Source organism: Heliconius melpomene, chromosome 20 (assembly GCF_056956725.1).
Source record: "Heliconius melpomene rosina isolate 202511_hmr_F chromosome 20, ASM5695672v1, whole genome shotgun sequence".
Lineage (NCBI taxonomy): Eukaryota > Metazoa > Arthropoda > Insecta > Lepidoptera > Nymphalidae > Heliconius > Heliconius melpomene.
In genome coordinates, this window is record NC_140408.1 from 2,509,385 (window position 1) to 2,523,358 (window position 13,974).

The 13,974-nt window shown below is 32.2% G+C and overlaps 1 protein-coding gene across 3 annotated transcripts in view; it reads right to left on the reverse strand.

The window, feature by feature from the left end:
• Positions 1–13,974, reverse strand: part of nmo (serine/threonine-protein kinase nemo) — an 88,518-nt gene that overhangs the window by 26,434 nt on the left and 48,110 nt on the right. The window lies entirely within an intron of this gene.

Genomic DNA, 13,974 nt, shown 5'->3' on the forward strand with positions numbered 1-13,974 from the left:
ACAAGACACACGCATCAGGCAGTGCATTTCGACGCATTGTTCATAAACGTAGGCAGTCAAAGGTCCTAAACAATGAGGATTTCATCATGGCAACGTCTCCAGTTCTAATTACCGTAACAAACTAGTGAATATAACTTTAGGTGATACAAAAGGAAAACGAGGATATTTCTTAGTTCTCTTTCTCTTCTGACTGAAGGTAGGATTGAGAATGCTTTCCAATATGCCGGTTAAAAAGACGACATTGATAGATTATCGGCACTTTGCTTACGTCAAAACCGGCTTTTCGAGTGGAGTGTTATGTGTATTTGCATAAATCGCACTTGGACAACGTGAAGTGTTTGAATGTTAATATAATTTAAAAGTTAAACACTAGTAGCTAAGTATGCACAATACAAGAAATGATTATCGAGAAAAAGGAATATCGATGATGATGATATTTCTCTACATATTCTTAGAATAGATAGAAAAAAGCGTAGTCACAACTCTCAAGACTTAATTGTAATATTCTTTTAAGCACAGAATATTAACTCAAAGACGAACTTTAACTAATTAGAAGAGAAAAAAACATTACCCCCAGGAACAAATAGCAGTCCACAAGTTGTTAATACAACATAAAGACTTCTTTTCCAGCAGAATCGAAGCAAGTATAACTACCTTTATACCTACTAAATCAAAAGCAAATTACAATTATTTACCATTCGATTATAACTATTAACGAAATTATCCTCAATTAAGGCTAGATTTACACGGAATACGGAAAAAATATATATAGCCCGTAACTATCCTTAGGTTATTTTTTATTATTACACACGAAAAACACATGACCTAAACACCTAAAAGTAAACAAAATCTATTATTCCGTGCTGATATACATAAAAACCTTTACAAAATTAACATAAAGGAGCACACGAATGACCTACACAAGAGTGGGTTGGATTAATTGTACACTGGTCGAGCACCTTCGTTTGCGAAATGCTAAACACTTAGCTGATTTCATTTAACGGTGCCCTAATTTTGTGAATATTAAAGAGAAGCAGGCAGAGGTTGGCGGTGAATGCGGCCAGCAAACGCGAGCAGCAAAGGTCGGAGTTCGGACGTTGATGAATAGAGTCACGGCTGCCCGGGCAAACGTCTGGCGATACTTCAGCGCAGAGCAAATACACTTCAAAACGTATGGTATCATTTATAATTATTTCAAAAGCATAACAACATTACCTATAAGGAATAAAAATATCCGATTATTTTAAATTACAAAGCTAATTTTTTCATGTATTTAATGTACCTAATCAAATTTCATGCGCTTTGTAAAGTACTTTTAAATATTCTATCTAAAACCTAATTTATGGATAAATACTTTTAAAAAGTAAAACGAATAAAAGACTATATTTTATTATCGGAACGGTGGGAACCGGCGCCGATGTGGCACAGCTACAAATTTCCGTCGGCGTCAGTCTTTTACGCCACTGAATTATCAGCAGGATGTTAATCTAGACAAAGGAATTCGCTTTGAACGAATAAAAAGAAAGAGCACAGAGGACATCCAGCATTTATAAATCTTAAGCCCGCCAAATGCCACGCTGTTATTGTTAACAAAGCAAACTCGAATGGAAATACAAATATAGGAAATTGCTAAAAGGAAATGGAATGCGCACAATGAGAAATAAAGAAAATTTACAATCCTAATATAGTATTGTAAAACTTTAGTATTTGTTACATTAAAAGCGATATGACGCACCTTTTAGGATTTTAGTTTCTAAGAATTATTATACTCACACATCTAAGAAATACACTAAGGTTGTTTAAAATGATTAAATTTTTCTTTGATACTGGGAACTCGTAGATATAGCACGTATCAAATCTAAGTCAAGATCTAAGCCCGCAAATATTTCAGTTATGAGATATATAACTTGCGCCCATCACCGTCTGGCAGCTGGAGATTTAATACGTGATCCTTTTCATTGCGACGGCAGCATGTTTACATGGATAGAGAAGTTTTTGTGCACATTACTCAACCTGCTGTATCGTCGCTACTTTTTAATCTCATACGCTTGATTCTACAATTGCTATAATAATAATTATAGATTTAATTACTTTTAATCTTTAAATGAATATTTTAGGAACGTGCCACCAGTTAAAGTTACTTAAAATATTTCAAAGTTGAGATATATTTTTGAGTAAAACTGAAACCAACTCTAGTCGTCTTTACAGTGGTCATTTGAAACCGCGTCTGACCTCTCAATTTCTAGGTTTAGGATTCTTAGGTTAAAAATGCAAGTCTTATAATAACTAATTAATGGATATTAATTATATAAATATATTAATATATAATCAATCATCTCGAAGCATTAAAGAAGAAAATATCACATCAAAGGTTCTTTGTTAGCAAACGGTTCTATAAATAATGTGATATATAGTCGTGAATCACATTTGAACAGTACCATACAAAATTATATTTGGCCGAATACAAAGACGCAAACGAAGTTGGAATCCCTAATGAGTCAGAAAAGTTCATAACCTTCGGGCGCGAGTCGCAATATGGTAGCGTTTATCTAAAGCCTATCGGGCAAGTTTCCAAGGCGTTGTGAGGGTGGAGTGTTCTAGAGACGCCAAGATGCCTCTTCGGTCATCTCATGCCAAGTGCCCCCGGCGTCTAAGCCGGTTATGGGCTTCCTGGAAATCGTGTCACAATTTGTGAGGCTAATTTCAACACGTTACATAATAACTCAATCATTGAATACAAACTATGGCATAGTAACTACGTCATTTAGAACTTTGGCGTATTGCTGGTGTATTGACAAAAGCCATGCACGTTTCAACGCACATAAAAGTATCTACTGTTTTTAACAGTCCAAATATACGTACATTTACGCAAAGTTTTCTATACAATGCATAAATTTCAGTATAAATGAAATATCCACATATAAGAACAGTGTTCGTAGCCTAATTTCGAGTATATATGTCTTTCATTGGAAAGTATAGGGAACCATAATGACAAAAACCTTCCATTATTTATTATACTTGTGAAAATTTTAAACTTGTTGTATAACCATATTATTGTAACAGTTATATGTTTATAATTATTTTCACAATAAATTTAAAATGACAATGATGAATTTTCTGATGCTTAAATTTTAAATTTTTTTTATATTAAAAATGTACAATAATACACTCCATGATTTTCATCATAAATGTATTGCGTAATACCAATCACTGCCGTTCGAAGAATCCACTACAAATTACATATACACGAATAAACTCAAGTATTTCAAGTATAGACCTTGACAACGAGACGTTCAAGTTAAATGTAATAAAAACAGAAGGGTACAAATTTAATCTGGCCCTAGATGGGGCCGGTCCCAAGAGACATAGCGTTAGTGAAATTGCTTGAATACATTAGCGAAAGGACCGCCCTATCTCAACAACTTACTGGTAAGCCTACGTCTGAGTTTGTGTTACTCTTATCTCTAATGATAGAGCCTTCGTGTCTTTGTTTAACTGTATAATCTATATCTCAATCTATCTACTTTATATTCGAAGTGGCGACTAAATTACTTGTCGGATATTCCTTTTAAAATGTTCAATTAATTATTATCTACAAAAGCTTCTAAAAGTGTAAAAAGAATAATGTGAATTTGAACATAAAAATAACATTCTCAGTTGAGTGTCTCATGAGTTTAGTTGATACGAGTTGTCTTCGCAAAAGTAAACAATTTATAAAGAAATTTAATAACAAAGTTCGGAGCCTCGATCATTTACCTAATACTGAAAGAATTCTCGTTGTGACCTTTTATTTATAGATGTTTTAATTTTTTATTATTTTTTACTTGAAAACTGAAACTTCAACGAACACAATATTTTGATTTCCTTGCAAAATGTTGATATTGTATTTTTATACAATATAGAAAATTAGTCTATAAAATGAACAAATACATTCTGGATGATTCTGGTTTTTCTATCTTTAACTTTTACAACTTCTAATCTTAACTTTTATTCTATACAATTAACCTTTACAAACGAGCATACTGAAAACTTCAGTAGGTAAATAGTAGTAAATATTGCAAAACGAATAAGAAATATAGGTGCTACGAATGCGAAAGCTGTTACTCTTATAATGCTTGAGGTGTCATAACCTCAGCTTATGCCATTAGAAGAAGTTTTTAATGAAGTCGTGGAAAAATATAAAAGTGGTTGTGTTTACGGCGAAATTCTTTTGCCTCAAATGTTCTGGTGAATAAAACCAAGTTTAACGTTTGACAAACACCTTACGTTCACGTTATGAGATACGGTCATTTAAGGTAAGTTATTCGATGTTTCTATTGTTGTTTCGAGAATATCTATACATATAAAAAAATGGTGACTGATCGCTGTCTGTACATTTAAGATATATGAGATATGAGACATGTAAGATATATGAGAAGATTTATTATGTGAAGCAACTATCAGTGTAACCCCCCCAATAATGTTTTTTTTTTTTTAATTTTTATTAGTTTGTCTGTGTGCTTACTTGTGCATGGTAATCTCAGAAACGGCTTAACCGATTTAAATGCAGTTTTGACTATTGTTTCTTGGCAAACTTTAGTGTCTGGACAAGGTATATCAATTTAAAATATTTTGTCAACTTATTTGCTGTAAAATAACTGATTTATTGAATTTCTTAGTTTACTATCGAATAACGTTAATAGAACAACGAAATAGTTTAGTAAATAAATAAATTATTATGTAGTTTAGGCGGGCGAACCCCCGAGTGGGTCGCTAGTATGTATAGTGGAAATAATGATGTGCATTTTTGGGCTATTAAACATTTTTTATTAAGTAACAAGTAGCTATAGAAAACGCGATTAAGAAACGACCTTAATGATAATGAACACTTTCGTTAAAACATTCATTTAATTTATCTATACTTAATTTCTCCTAAAAATATATCTAATTTTGTGATATGTAGGCATATATAAAACATGTAAAAGAAGAAAGAAATAATGATGAAAGATTATGAAACATAAAGAAATTAAGTAATGTTTTAAAAATAAAAAAGAATCCTACAAGACCGACTAAGCGTATACAGCATGCTCTACGCACTTAAACTGCTATCGTGTTTTACTGCGTATCTTAAAAGTTTTATGATTCCTTTTACGCTCCAGAGTGCCAAATTTTATGATTCGAGCACAGCTTTTGTTGTAGGCACTGGATAGATTAAGGACGTTGACCTCAATATAAAAAAATGAGCGTACCAGAAGTGTGCTTATGGAATATACATTTTTAAGGTACTTTCAAATTCAATTCACCATTGTTAAAACCATTTTTCGTTCTAGTAAATTGTTATTTAAATCTTTTAAAATTTTATTTAATTTTGCTCCCAAAAATTGCCTAGTTAATTAAAAAAAATGTTTCGTTATTTTATAATATATTTAGGTTTTTTCCACGTAAATCCCTAATCCACAGGAGTTCCGGGATAAAACGTAGTTGCGTATAAGTTTCTCCATTACTTCCAATATCGGTAAGTAAAAAATTAAATAACGTTTGATTTGCGTTATTTTGTCGTAAAAATAACTATATGCACTTGAACTAATACACTTATTTCGAAATCACAGACAGACATTACAATTTTATTTATATGTAGGTATAGATTATGCACATAATTTTCTAAAAAGAATCTATCTTCTATATGAGTGTATAACAGGTTTTTCTGAATATGGTATGCGTGTAAAAAAGAACGTCCAACTATTTCTCCGAATGCATATTACATTAATTCGTCATAGAAAATACGTTTTTAGTATCACATTGGGTATGGCCGTAAAGTATGATCTTTTATTACATTTTTTTACGAAATAATATGTGTAGTATCTTTATAATTATAATTTAATAATACATATTTAAGTAGATACTCTAATTAATAAATAAAGAAAATACTTCGAAATAGTAATCTTCATTATCTAAAGAACTTATCAAATCTTAATTAAACATAAAAAAATGAGATGATAAAACAAAAACCTTTTAAAAACATAATTCTCTATCTTTTGATAAAACATAATTACAAACAATAATTTAATCTGCAATAAAAGAACATAATATAACAAGTCTAAACCCACAGCATCTAGCTTGAGGCAATAAAAGAAATGCTTTTCAAACTTTCGCGCAGTTTTGTTGATGGCGTAAATTCGAGTAATCGGAAGCGAAAGGGTTAAACGTGCCTAAACGTTCATTGCGATCAATTAGTGACTTCAGCTATAGAGATGTACTTGCATTTTCGTCTGGTAAATGCATATGGTTTCTATAATTACAAAAGTTGTGCAATCGCGTTTTAATATAAATAAATATGTTATTTTTATATTCCATTTATGGATATTCTTTTATGAATTATCATGAATTAAGATAGAGAAATCTAACACCATCATTCACTGAAGCTGAAGTTTTAGAAATCAATAATGGAAATTGAAATGACTACCATGTTTTCGTTACCTACCACGCGAAATATAGCCGAAGAGTAAAAAAAAATCACCATTTAATTTAAAAAAAAAATCACAAATTACTTAACTAGCAAATAAAAATACTAAATAGCTTAATATAAATCGACAACACATATAGGGAACATTGGCCTTTATCGAGATCATTATTTAATAGAGCACTTAACGACATGGTAGGTGGGTAGGTAAAAATAAATAACGCTCATTTATCGCAAATGAAAAAGACTTGCAGACTAATATTTCACTGGCAGGCGGTCCCCGAATCAGTGGCCATGGGCCCCGGCGGTAATTAAACCCTGAGGTAATGGCAAGGGGGAGTAAACAGATCACACCACCATAGATACCTACCTACAACGTGGTACGTACAGAGAATTTTAAAATGAGATAAGTTTTTGTATGAATGTATGTGTCTAGAAGGTAGAATGAAGTAAAAATGTATTTTTGACTAAAGGTTATATAAATAAGTTAGAATAAATATGATTTGATATTATAATATGTGACAACAAAGCAAACAAAATGAGCAAAATAGATTTCACAAAAATGTACTAATATCTTAAAATTTTTGGAAGACAGTATAACTCGTAAATGTTGACTATGGTAGACGCATGATGTCGAAATACCGCTAGTATCCAATGCAATATATTTAACAATTTAAAAGACGACAGTAGGTATCGATTGCGCAAAATAACAAGAAGGTAGTTTTGTCAACAAAGACAGTATTTCATGATCACAATCGAAAGTTAAGAATGTTCGAATGCTCGTAACGTATTATTATGTTGGAAATTTTCTAGGAAACTATTTTACACGACTACGACAAAACGTTACTAATAAGCGAAATTTAACAATTGTTTCAAGTTTTATAACTTTTTTAAAATTTGACGTATCCTACATAAGTAATAAATTAATTTTTAACAAAAAGAAAAACCGACTTCTAACAACGAACTAAAAAGTGAAAAATAATTATACTAAGATTTTATAATTTTGAAGTCTGTGCCAAGTAAAACAAACAGGCTTAGTAATTAGACCGCCACCAATTGTATCGTACTATTAGTTATTGTTAAAAAAAAGGTTGCCTGTAACAAATCACTTATAGTGATAAGTGCATAGGCACTGTGTCTAAATTAGAAATTTAATTGTATTTACTTTGTGCAATAAAGTGTTTTGATTTGATTTGATTTAGATATTGTAATAAGGTTGTTGTAGCATTAGCTTGGTACCGACTTCAAAATTATAGCTAGCGAGAACTCAACGCCGAACACATTGCATATCGAAGAAAAATTACACAAGATATGGTGCCATCTAAATACTATGCATCCATTGTGATTACGAGAAGCCAATAATAGTTTCGAAGCACACAATACATAAAGCTAAAAATTATTTCCTAACATATCTCTGAATCATTTAGGGGCAAGACCTCATAAATGGTGACTGTAAGCAAGGGCAGCACTCACAAAGGAACTCGATTCACAAACTCCACTCTCGCCGTGGCTTAGTTGGAGATATGTCAATGTGTCATAAAGAAATGCGCTTGAGTCATCGTCAGCAAACAACGGAGCATAAACGATCAGACACTAGGGTGTAAACAAAGGAACTAACTTTATGTCTTCTGGATTTAGTGTCATAAAAGGACAAAGGAACATAACATATATACATATTTTAAACGATGACTAATAGAAACTAAATTTAGGAGTTTTAGGATTTTTTATATAGTTATTATTTCTTAAACGAAATATTACGGAAAAATATTAAAAATATTTACAGCTAGTGAACTATGCGATGGAACGAGAAAAAGGATTAAGCAAATCTTTCTCTAGGTCCCTATGTAAGATATACGATGATTGTAAAATAATAAGTAATAACGTATATAATAATAATAATAATGGAACGAACGAATACAAATTGTAGTATTCGGCGAATAGCCCATGAATCACAAGTAGGTATGGACAATGGGCACTTCAATTAAAGTTTATGCATATACGCACGAACCAGCGTCGGCCATTTTCTTTCAAAAGCGATTATTAAATATATTCTAATGAATAACGATGACTCATTGCGATCAACGTGATATATAATTTGAAATAATTTTCATTAGGTATTATTTCTTTTAGCTTCTAAATAATTATAGGTACTATAAAATTGTACGAATAAATTAAAAATTGAAGTAGGTATACTAAGCAATGACCGAGGTTTAGTATGGAGCCATTACCTAGCTTCATTGAATTCCATTCACCAAAACAGAGCTACGCGTAGACCAAACTAGATGTATCTATACGCGATCAGAAGACAAGACGAAGCGATTGTTCCAAGAAACATTCCCTCAACTATCGAGATCCTGAAATTATTTGCGCAATTCCTGTTCTGGATGCTGCTACATGGGTACCTACTTACAGTACCTATGTATAAGACTTTCATATATACAAAGTTGTATGTTATGTATTACTTTCAGTAAAAAAATAATATATTTTTTTTACATAGAACACAAATTCGCAAATAAGTTGGCAAAACAACACGAAAAGATGTCTTTTCAGGCGATTTATTTTTTAGCCGATAAGAAAAAATCGAAAATAAACTAAAATTATTGTTATTATTATATAATTTTAAATTAAAACTACATCATTTTATGTAGTCTGATCAAAATCCTCATTATTTATTTCGCTACAACGGAATCACGTTCGTGTGACACAAAATCTGAAAATTTAGTTCCATTTACGTAACTGTCAACACTATACTATAACTATTGAAACTTTTCGGAACAGTGTCAAGAATGCTTTAGCCTCCGACATCTCTTTTTACGTCCAAGTTAATAGGTTGTGTGATTACGAAGAGCAATTTAGACAGCGTTTTACAGCTGAGTGGTTTTTGGAGACTGGAGACTCATTTGTGAATGTGACGAATATCGATCTAGAATTAAGTGAAAGTAGTTTGTCTAATATTTCAGTTAGCTGATTTCATATAACTCAAAAATTTTTCAAGCTAATTCAAATTAGTTGTCTTTGAGTTTACGTTTCTATATTGATGATGTAGAAAACATTGCTTAAGAAATTGGAAAGACAGATAGTGCGCATCCAAGTTCGCATATGTAGGACAATATATGTATATATTTTAGGTAATTCGTATTAGCTTAATTTTAATCGCAAACAGAAGATTTAAAATACTAAAATATAATAAAACGATACTATATAATATAAATGTTAATAGAAGTAATCATAATGCCACAAGGGCGCTGTTGACGCGCGAGGTTAAATCAGGCCAAACGGCCCACGCCGCTAATTAGGAAGCGCACGCGCAGACCGCGCAGATTGCACCTCGGAACAAAGAACTACCAAATGACACGTTTCTAAAACTGTCATATTTGTACAAAGAACTGCATTGGGTGCAATGGCATAAAACGACGAGTTGATTTATGGATACGAAGAAATACATTTTTTTATTATTTCAAAAAGAATGAATGTTAGTCTCCTAAGTAAGTTTAAAAAAACATCATATGTATATGAAACAGCGACACGGATGGTAGGAAGGCGAGCCATAAAAAAGCAAACAGAATAATTTAACCATTTAACCGACATAAATAAAATAAAAAGTATTTAAAAATCCTGCCTGGAGAGGGCGGAGGGATAACGAGCCCGCCGAACCCTAATAATGGGATATTTGTTTAACAAAGGCGACGTAAAGTCTGGAGTACTTAGTGCAATCATCGCTCAACCATACTTCCCAACTACCAATTTTCCGTCTTTGTTTTCAAACGCCTGGATGCAAAACGTGAATCCAGGGGCCATTTCTTTTTCAATTGTCGTTATTTGCAGCCCGCTTTTGATATGATTTCGAGCTTTTGCAGCTCTTTTGGCTTTATTTGATACGAATGCAGTTGAATCTCTCATATTTATTCATGCATTCAAAAGAACTTTAAAAAATCTAATAATCTAACATTTAATCAAAGTCAAAAGACGGAAAACCTTTACAACTGACCACTTGGAAAAAATACTCAAAAACAATATAAAAAAACACATAATTCAAGTTACAAACACGTTAGCCAACGACCTAAATCGTTTAAACGGACATAAGAAACCATTGCATTTTATTCAACGGAAGCAATATATTTCAGTTATTGTATCCTCTATACAGCACTATACTCGTATGTCAGGGGAACTAAAATAATACGCGATGCAATCGTGTCACGAAAATGGGTTTAGTAATTGCTATTTATTATTTCAATGCATTATACAGGTTTAATGTATTCCATTCATAACATATCCATATATATGTATGTACGAACGCCGGTGGTACATCCATGTATATCTAAGGACAGAATTTAATAAGCGAAAAGTTTTGCTTAAAAAAGCAAAACGTTCTTAATAAAATTAAATAAAATATAGCTTCATATATTATCCCACACGTAACAAATTAGACAGGGGTTAGTGTCAAGACACTCCATCGTCCACTTTCCGTCAATTTTTGAGACACCGCGTGTTAAATGGAGGAATTCGTCGTCGCGCTTTGTTTTGTTACCAGAGCGAACAAATGAAAATAATTTATTCCCCCGAGTCGAAATCGAACCCCTAACCTTCGCGTTCACAGCCAGACGGTGTTCCGTTGCACCACGAAGGCTTTTAAATAAATCAATACCCTAAAAGCGACTCTTGGTAAACGTTTTGCTTAGTTGGATATGGCATTTTTATATAAGTAATTACTTTCAAATGTTCCAATGATGTTTTCAAACAGATTCTAAATAAATTAGTCTATTCAACGTCACATTTAATGGAAATGGTTATATTCTCTAAATTAAAGAAAAAAATGCGATAATGGTTATCTAAACATAACTTAGTATATAAAGATAATATATACACACATAGAGGGAACCTAGTGTTAAAACATTCCCTATTTTCAGTCGAATTCTGGAGGAATAAATGGCGGAACTCAACGCCGCCACCTTTAATACACTGCATAAGAAACTATATAATATAATAAAACTATAAACACTAGTAAACACAATATGCAAGAGCACATACGAGTATTAGATGCATCCGCCACGTTACACGACTAAAGCATTATATTTCGGAGTCTGCATTTGATGGTGAACCACTGAACAACGCGGGGTGCATAAACATGTCATCGGAACACTTATGCGCTGACTGTATTATGATTTTGTTACTTTGAAGTTTAAGTGCTTTTCTGGATAGGGGGGGATTGGGGGTCCTATGGTTATTTACGAAGCTTAATCATAAATGCTCACTAATACCTACATACATTTAAAAAAAATAAGTTATTACATTTTCTATACAGATTTAGAGAAATTCACAACAAACAAGACATGTATATCTTATCTATTTCTTTAGTGTTAATGCCAAACGGGTATTTAAAAAAAGATGGACTAAGCGAAGAAATATTTGGGGCGCAAAGTATGCAAAATTGATTTCAAGTCTCCCATTCGCTTTGACCCCTAGAGTTTGTCAAGGATCACATACATATGTTTCTGCTTTACTTGTTTTTTGTCGGGTATCCAACTTTTTACCGTACCCGAGAGTCTCGCGAGACGCCGCCCAAAATTCATGATTTATTTTGTAAGCTAATGTTTCTTTATTCTTTAATAAAACAGTCGATGCGGAAAATTGTCTTTTTGGCCGTCTCTTCCGCTCGCTGAGCTGTGAGCTCCAAGAATAATGGAATTTTAATTTATTGCCTCATTATATCGACTCTGTTTGGGCGCTATAAATTGATAATAACTTCTGCTACGTAATTATTCATAAGTTATGGTCATAAAATTCAGGTTAGATTTCTTCATATTGGACGATCGTAAAATTATTATATCGTAACAAATCTCTAGATCGGTAAAAAAAAAGTCGCCGTATTGACCTATTTATTATCCTTTTAAACCATTATAGGTACTAATACAGCATGATCTTAATCATAAATTTAGATATTTTTTGCATAATGTATGCGTAAAATACATAGGTATATAAAATTCTCGAAAAACTTCTTCAATAGTAGTATTTATTACATTTTTTCACCACTTCGACAAGACTGGAGCCAGTTTAAGTGGATCGAGTGGCAGAGGTCCCAATTTCAATAACTGGAAGGGGAGCGAATTGTAGGGAACGATATTTTGTGCGCCAGCTGACGCCTACTACGCGCCGCCGGGAAAAAATAATACCGATATAATTACATTAACTGCTTTCGCGTTGCAATAATACATCAAAATTAGTATATATTTCTAGTCCTATTCATTAATTTGCCTTGTATATATTATAAAAAAATATATTGAGTGAGTGATGAACAATTAATGGTATAGACTTTATCAAAATATTTTTAATGACATAATATTTCATTGACATTAATAGTTATTATTAAGTCAGTGAGTCTACACAAGCTAGCAATTGTATCGTCTGCCCATTTACATTATCTTTAATCATACTGTATTAACGACTGGAATGAAACTATAAACACTTGTAAAATGTTCCTGCTTCCATAGAATAGAAAGAATCGAAACAAATTGGCATTTACATAATTATAAAATATGTATAATAATAACATATACCTACTAGATAAAACTACAGCAACGAAAGAAATATTATTTGGTATATTCTCAATATTAATAAAGTTCAATATGAACCTACTAAAAAGTAACATAGGACGATCAAATCATCCACATTCATTTGAAACGCCATTTTAATAGACGCAAACAGATGCTACATGTAAATTTGTTAAACGATGATGAAATAATAAAAATAATATTAATAAAATTTTGTATTCCTTCTTATATCTTGTCGTATATCTTTTTTTTTAATTTTAGCAACGACAAAAAGAAATGAGCGTTTTCGTTGTCATCTTAATTACATCCCAACCGCAATACAATAAACTGCATACGATGGGTATCGCGTTGAAACATTCATTCAAATGGACCTTAACACATTCACAATGACAGATAAAGATCATCGCGAGAGGAGCTCATAAAAATCAGGTCTGCTAACGAGAAAACAAAAATAAATCGTAAACAAACGTCGAACATAACTTCATATAAACGTTTCTGTCCACTCGTATGGTTGCAAAATGTATAGGAAAACGTAATTGAATTTTACGGTTCATTGTAGCAACTAGATAGACATTGCATAGATTTTATATTCCCTAAGCCTATAACCGTAAATCTTTGATAATTGGATATGACTAGAACATTTATTAAATGGGCAATAAAAATAAACAACATATTATTATAAAACAGATAAAGATATAAAAATCTAATAGTATTAATTACTTTTTATCCTAAATAATAAATAATTTATGACGTCAAACGTAGCTATTTTCTAACTCTTAAGTACCAAATCTTAGTACAAAATTTGAGAATCCGAGGATCACGAGGCCCAAACTCCTTATTCCCCCGAGCAAGACGGCGTTGAACAAAGGGAGGGAGAGAAAAGGAGACGTAGGGCTAACGTCTCCGGACTAAAATTCGATCGCATTTCGTCCGTTCGTCCTTGACGTGGTGTCAACGACTTATATGCCAATATCGATGCAGTCGTAT